The sequence below is a fragment of the Homalodisca vitripennis genome, chromosome 2 (genome assembly GCF_021130785.1).
Source record: "Homalodisca vitripennis isolate AUS2020 chromosome 2, UT_GWSS_2.1, whole genome shotgun sequence".
In the NCBI taxonomy this organism is placed as follows: Eukaryota; Metazoa; Arthropoda; class Insecta; order Hemiptera; family Cicadellidae; genus Homalodisca; species Homalodisca vitripennis.
The window spans coordinates 177,404,868-177,413,439 of NC_060208.1; positions in this window are offsets into that span (position 1 = coordinate 177,404,868).

Sequence of the window (8,572 nt, forward strand, 5' to 3'; positions counted from 1 at the left end):
ATTTTTTAGCCATGGTACTGTATGTGGGCACTACTCTTCGAAGTTAACACCTTGAATACCAGGCGGTAGAATGTCTGTTTGCACGTATATCACAGATACATGTATGTATCCTCCTGTAACCATTGCTATCTTTGTACCCAGAAGGGTTTACTTCTGGTTGGTTTATAATTTCCAGTTGGACTCAAACTGGGCACAGCAAAAACCGATGTGTCAATTGAATCTGGGCAACTTTATGGATGCCCAGTAACGGCACATCACTAACCGAAACTGAACAGAATCTGGGGTGCAAGAGTAATTCGATAGGTCTAGCTATTGCGGAAGAATACTGTTGGGGTTGGTGGGGTTTGTTCCCTAAGAGTCAAAGGTTCTTGCTTGCCTAGATATAAGGGCCATCCCCAGGCTGCTTTGACTGGAGAATCTGGATCAGAGCTGGCTCCCCATTCTTCCAAGTGGGCATTACTTGAGATTAGTGTCCTACATTCTTCCCCATGGATCTCAACAGGAGGCAGTCCCTGCCCCCAACACTACCCATCCAGAATATTCTGTTACTCTGGAAGCAGCACAAAGTTCTTTATAGGACTAGCTGCAATTTCTAAGCTTTTTATCCTCAGAGAACAACCATTGCTTTCGAAAGTGTTAATGTGAACACTACACTAGTTATAAATTCTGTTAAAAATATACTTTAAAAATTAACTTCATCTCAAATGAAGTCTTCTGATTACTACTAATATATATATATATATATATATATATATATATATATATATATATATATATATATACATATATATATATAATAACAACGTGTTCATGATTAAATATTAATTTGCCATTTTAACGTTAAAGGTAATAAGTTTGATCAAGATTTAAAATTTGACTTAGTCACTCACCTTTGGATATCATTCCTTAAAGGAGTTTTAATGTTTAAACTAATCTCCATTTCTACCAAATGAAGCACAGTTTAACCATTCAAACATCACCAATTTATAGCCATTCTGTACTATCTTGGCTGTAATCTGGAGCCGTTATCCCTTTTATTTACATAATATTACAGACCGGTGGTCAATTTTTGTCAATCGTGGAATAAATTTGAATGTGTTAGCCCAGTTGGTGTGTCCTCGCCCTTACCTGCTCAAATTGAGGCGTCCGAAAAACAAATATTGCTTTAATTAATTTTTTCATAGAATACCGATTACAAAATCTGAATTTAAGAGACTATAAACAAATCTACGTTTATAGTAGTGTGGTTTTCTTGAACGCCAAAACCAATTACATAGCATGTTCCTTTCATTGCAATGTAATATGTTTTGTATGTCATTTTTTTGTAATTAGTAAATTAAATACCCAACTTTATATAATTAATGTCAGAGTATGCTCGATAGAATGTGGGTGTATGTTGAATATATCCTTTTTATTATCTAAGAACGACGCAATGGATATATGAAAAGGGTAAGTGAGACACTCCAGCATTTCTCTTCTTTTAATTAGTAGATAAAGTGGTGAAGTAAGGACCTTACTCTTGAAATCTAAATCATGAAATTCCTTTATCACGGTAATATCTTTGCAGGGAGAAATTATCGTAATTCCTCTATACATGACCATAATTATATTATGATAAAATTATAGGTATGTTATTTGTTTTATTCATTGTTTCTTTTTTATAATTACGTAATTTTTCACATTACTTAAATTCAAAATAGTCATATGTTATTTATTTTGCAATTATTACTCCAGGTGTATTGCTGATGTAGAAGATAATAACACAATTGGTGTCATATCTGTATTTTTAATTACCATTAACCATTAATTCTTATCAAGTATGGTCTCAAATCAAATAAGATACCGAAATATATCCCAAGAAAACTTTGAAATGTGCTATTGCCTCGGAACAGTACACATAATTTGCTTTCGATTAAAGTATTCACGTCTTGCCAAACACGTCATAACGGATTCAGCCAGACAACCGACAAACAAATACGAAAAGCAAGCATGACATTACTTGCATCTCTTCACTTCCCCAGCTGCTCTGAGGAACTAGCGAACCTAAGAAAGTATACACCTCATAATGGAGTCAGCCAGACAACAGACAAATAAATACGAAAAGCAAGCATGGCATTACTTGCATCTCTTCACTTCCCCAGCTGCTCTGAGGAACTAGCGAACCTAAGAAAGTAGCCTATACACCTCATAATGGAGTCAGCCAGACAAAAGGCAACAGGCAGACAAGAGACGGACAGCAGGAACAGTAACAATTGCATCTCTACACTTCCTCGGCTACTTTAAGGAACTAGCGGAACCTGGCAAACAGACACGTCTCGACGGAGTTAGCCAGACAACGGACAGACAAGAGACGGACAGCAGGCACGACAACACTTGCATCTCTCCACTTCCTCGGCTACTTTAAGGAACTAGCAGACACGTTACGATGGAGTTAGCCAGACAACGGACAGACAAGAGACGGACAGCAGGAACAGTAACACTTGCATCTCTCCACTTCCTCGGCTAGTTAAGGGAACTAGAGGACCCTAGCAAGCAGGCACGTCACGATGGAGTTAGCCAGACAACGGACAGACAAGAGACGGACAGCAGGCACGGCAAGACTTGTTAGTAGTGATTAATGAGTCGGTTTCGCCATGTTTGCTCTAACCGTCTTGTCTAGTTGGCCATGACTAAATAATCTATTACTGCTCTCAATGGAGCGTTCACATCGATGCCTAGACACCTTAATTAATAGGTACACACTACGCTACGGTTCATCCAGGGCGTAAACCTGATACGATATACGCCGCAGGCTACGTTTACTTGTGATCCATGTAAGGCAGTTATTGTAAGAGCGAGTATATATGACTGGGGAGGTGCTTTATAAACATATCAATCTGTCAACGGTAAGTTTCAAATAATTTATCATAGTAGTGAGCAAAGACGACGTTCAACAGTTTTGTAATTAAGGCAAACAATATTTAAGGAATTAGAATTTGTGATTTAATTAGAGTTGCAATTAAATTGATTGCACTAGTTCTCACATCATTAACCAAAGGAAAGTGATACGTCTATTGTACACCAATATCCTACAGGAATCTGTACAAGGTGTTTTAGAAAGTATTTATAAGGATAATTTACAACAAGCAACATTTATAGACATTTTCCCTTATAAAGCTATAACACAAATATTAGTTTTAACACATGAAAGCTTTTGGTGTAGTAATGATCTCCTGACATATTCACCCCATAATACATCAACTGGTTTGATAAGCACCACCCGCCAAGACTATCCGTTTTCACTGTCAACAGTATCCGTCCTTTTTGCCGTATATACAAAATCTCTGGTCGATTATTTTTTATTTGCAGTTTTCTAATTTAGATTCCGTAGTTATTCATTTACCGGACAACAATTAAGCCTATTTGTTATTTATTCCTATTAAAAAAATCAAAATAATCTTGCAGAAAGTAAACGCTTAACTCAAATCATCAAACTGTGAGAAAAATGTCTAAATAATGTACCTTTTTCATATTATAATCGAAATTAATTGTACGAACTCAATACCACGCAGATGCTTTTGGTAGTTCTTGCGAGGACCCTTTCTCAAGGTCCAATTTTCCTTGAGATTCTGCTTTAAGAGTTGCTCGTCAATGAAATACTCATATAAAGGAGGTCATCACGGTGAATCCAAAACATATTGGACTAATAGAACTCAATCCACCTGTAGGTTTGTACCCGAGAACCCTCACCTGGTTCTCTACTTTACTTGTCACAAGTATCAGATTATCCTACCATTTTAATTATTCACTAAAATTTAATAATTGATAATTTTGAGAGTGAGCGTGCACAAGATGCCATTTAATAATTTAGAATAACTTTAAATCGACTTCAAAGTCATATAAAGAAAGCAGGAATAACAAAGTAACTCACAGAGACAAAGAAACTACGTAAATAGTAATAGATGCAAAGGGAAGGTTTAGTTCACTAAACATTTTCTTTGAAACCTTGTCGAGGCCATTCTACTAATACAATATTATTCTAAATTTGAGACATTAAATCCCATCCTAAAATCTATATCTTGTACAATGAAGATATATTCCCTGAGGTCCATCACCTTACCCAATGTGGACAGCCCTGTAAAATAAAATCCCAATTTATATAAGTTCTACTAACATAGCTATTTCTATTTACCTGACTGTCCCATTCATTTGATGTGATACAAAAACATTAAAACTCACTCTAATATGTATTTTTTTCACTATTGACCCCTTCTGAGGATAAGAAAAACGCCCAGCTAGCTGGCGCTTTAGGGCAAGAAGTACGAGGCTTATCTTGCTACTCACATATACCATTCTTTGGCCACTTTGACTGGTGAGTAAACTACCTACATTAAACTGTACCATATAAAATTACTATAACATTGAACTATTTACATTATAACATATACTATTGTATTAAATTTATATTATCAGCTCCATCTCGACCGGTGGATAAGATATTGCTAACTCCGAATTAAAACACACACACCCATAAATATTTAAAAATGTGTGTAAAACATGCTATGCACACTGAAGGGATCTTGGAAACTATGAGATACAGAAAAGATTAAATTGACAAATATCCTGATTAGCATATCCTGTCATTGTTGTGCGTAATAACAGGACCAATTAATGTTGTTGAGTTGATTATTGACTGCGTCATTCACTCATGTCTGATTTTGATCCAAACTTCCAAACTCTCGCAGCTGTCTTCTTCGTACCCACATTGAAACTTTTTTACTAGAAATCCTCATACAAATTTCTTCTAGTTGTTGAATGTTATATTTAAAAGTTTCAAGACCAGCAAGAAGGAGCTGTAGAGTTTAATTAGATTTTTAACGCAACGTACCACTCTTTAGTTAGTCAAAATAAAATATATTTATAAATGATTTCAAAAGTGCCATATATGATGTACTTTCCTCGTGGTTTTCGTCAACTAATTCTTAAAAACCCGTGTTTGTATGGTTATGTGAAGGGAATTTTTATAATACTATTCAGGTAGTTGATAGACCTGCCTGATATTTCACTGCACACAGCTGTTAAGTAAAACATAGGCTAAGTTATGATATTTTTGTAATTATTTACACAACAGCTTGTTAGTTTAAAGTTCTATCATAATTCATATCATTTGTAACACATTGAATACTAACTCACAATTAACAACTTGAATGTTAAATGAATGTAATATACCAATGTTTACCACAATTTATTTAAAACGTAATACATGAAAGACTTTAAAGGAAATTTAATTAATTATATTATTTTAAAGCATTAGATTATGAATTTTCCCGCATAAAAATATTGCTCTTAATAATACATTAAGAAACATCAATAATATAATTTATTTCTGAAATAAAAGCAATTCAATTCAATATATTTAATTCCAAGAAATCGCAAAAAGTACTTGTTGCTCTGCGGGAACTCAAACCCGGATCTCTCACTTTCCGCGTGTATATGCTACCACTACACAACAGAGCTCCTAAGTTATACAATTTAATTATTTAGTATTAGATTGTTTATGCCACATATGTGTTTATATAACCAAACTATCCTAAGATCTGAAAACCAAATACCCGTCAAATGTTTTTTAAACTCAGTAAATTTGTTTAAACGGTAGTAGACTAGTTTTATTTTATAAAAAAAGTTATTAAAATATTTCAAATTGTTATAAATAAAAATTGAATAACAAAAGTTGTAGCTCCAGTAGGACTCGAACCCGGATCCCCCTCTTGGCGGGCGAGTAAGCTACCACTACACAAGCGAGTCCCTACTTATACGATAGTAATTTTCTATTTGAATATATAAAATAACTTAATAATTTACAGTTTCATAAGAATCGACATCTCTTTAACTGAGATCACCAAGATAACCGAGCAAGAAAACTTCTCTGACGTCAAATATCGTCAAATAGCTTATCTTGTATCCTCAAACATCCATTAGCAACTCCAACTTTGAGATAGAATAAAATGGCTATAACAGATGCTTTGTTAATCGCTTCACTGGAAAATATTACTGTGACATATACTTTACCCTACCAAATCCTGGGTTTTGGTAGTAAATTGATACTAAGTTAATATACTCTTAGTATATTGAGGTATTGGTATATAACACTTTCACTTACAACTCCGTTAGAGTACACAAAATAAACTTCTCTCTTCAACATTCAGTAACCATCTAGCGATAATTTAAACTACTTTACGTTGTATTTTATGTGGTTTATAAATATATTGCTGTAGACAAACTTTCTTTTACCATTTATAAACAACCAGTAACTAACGTTGGAGCTGTTCCATAGTGTGTTTAGCCTTGCAATAATAACTTTCGATCTAACATTTAAAACCAGAAACAAACTGAACAAACAATAATTAATATGTTTAACTCAGCTTTGAATGTTCTTGTATGTTGTGCTGCATGTATTTGTATGTATAAATCTTAAAGTTTCTTGTCTTTTTTGCTTTGTACGTTTGTACATTTACATAAATAATAATTTCACCTAACATACGTTATGTACGTTATTTTTTATGGAGGGCCCAATTCCCTTTTAAGCCATATTCTGCCTGTCCTCATGGGACACTGATCTGTGCGAGGATCTTATCAAACAGGATAAGGGGGAAAGTCGATACGGTACAAGGTCAATGGAACTGATGAGTATGCTACGGTCACAGACATAATTTGAACCTGCGCTATCTCTAACTCAGATTCAAAGTCTGACGTCATGGACCTCTCGGTCATCGGCTCTCGATGACTGCTAATAACGTGTTATTAAGGGAAGGTTATTTAATTCAGTATGCACATATGTTATTAATACATAAACATATATACTTCTTATACCATGTTCCCACACGAGAGAATGGCCCTTGTTAAAAAGTAAAATCTACTCGTCGGCATCGTGCAATCTGTAATTAAATTTCATAATGAAACGAAAACATTCATGTAAGAGAAATTATATATGACCTAGCCAACACAAACTTGGAGAATAGGCATTAAATGATTTGTTTTTCGTTTTTAAATTTGTTGGTTAAGGATAATCATATTATTTAAAAACTTTTTTACTGTTATGTTAACAAAATACGATGGTTCTAAGACATTTTATGATATTTAAAATTTAGTAACTTTGTCTTTTGTGGTGTACATAATAGCATCTATCTACACGATGTTCTGGGATTCTGAAGAATAAGCGTGCTTTTTATATAAAATCCACTATATTATAATAAAATCTAGTTTTGTCTGTCTGTGTGTGTATTTTTATTGCGTAACAACAACTAAACCAATTGTAATGAAATATTACATAGACATTGAGAGGGTCCCTGTTTAACGTATAGGTCTATCCCTATTTCGAAAATCTCTTCGGGTTACGCTCAAGGATCTTTAAGACTCTCTTAAATCTATTGTCCATTATACATGTGGACTTGGCTTAATCAGCAGATAGTAAATATGTATTTATTCCAAAGCAAAGTAAAGTATAATAAGGTAATAATTTTTACACATTTAAAGAGGTGATAATAAATGTTGTTTTTGTAATCTGTCAAAGTTAGTTTTTTACAAATGTCAAGTTACGTGCAGATAGGTCTGGGTTTGGTTTATTGGGGTTTTAAATCAACAACATTAAAAATCCAACATTTATTAATTCATAAGTGTGTTAACTGAAAAGCGACTCTAGTCTCACTTTAGACTTAGGGCACCTTTACATTAGCCTAAAATAGGTCAATTGCTACTGGTAGAGCTATTTAATAAAATAAAATATCACGATATTATCAGACAGAAATTTTTTATGTATTTATAAAAACAGTGTCACTCGCCAATTTTAGGGCACCACCGTTAAACTTAATTTTGAAATGGACCGAGAGATTGGAATAACTTTCATTGACTATGAATTATCTCAGGATTGTTTGGATTGTCATTTAAAAGGAATATTCTCATGATGCTCCTATTTTTAAAATGAGTTTCGTACGAAGACGCAGGTAACTGCTAGATGATGATAAAACATAATAGAATAAATTATATATTTTTTTAAATATTTAAGTAATTTATAGCTATTCAAGTAGAGCATGTAATTAATTTAGGGAAGTGTAAGTATGGCGTTGAAAGAAAGCTAACTCAGGGTTTATTTGTATGTTGTATAAACGGTTCTAACAATTCCTCCAGCAGGATTTAAGACTTTCAAGAAAGTGAACATTCACTCTTCGGCGGGAAGAGTCAAACTACTTCCAATATTATATCAAAATAGACTGGCCATCTCATTAAATCTAAATTTCATCTTTACGGTGACAAATCAATGGTAAGTATTTTAACATGAACATGAGTGAGGCATGATTGAGTTAATTGTAACGTGTGAATGAGATGGTTGAAGTAATTAATAGCCCAAAAATTAATGGCAACCTTGAGGCGCCGACCGTTGCATGCAATCTTCATAGTATTAGCATTTTAGTGGCTGCTCAAACGCAGTTCATGATCAAATGTTATGCCTTTACTTCCCAATGGGATCAAAACAACCTCATAAATCTCCGTGGCACCGATAAGGTAACTGGATAAACAAGTTAAAGTTCAAAGCTAC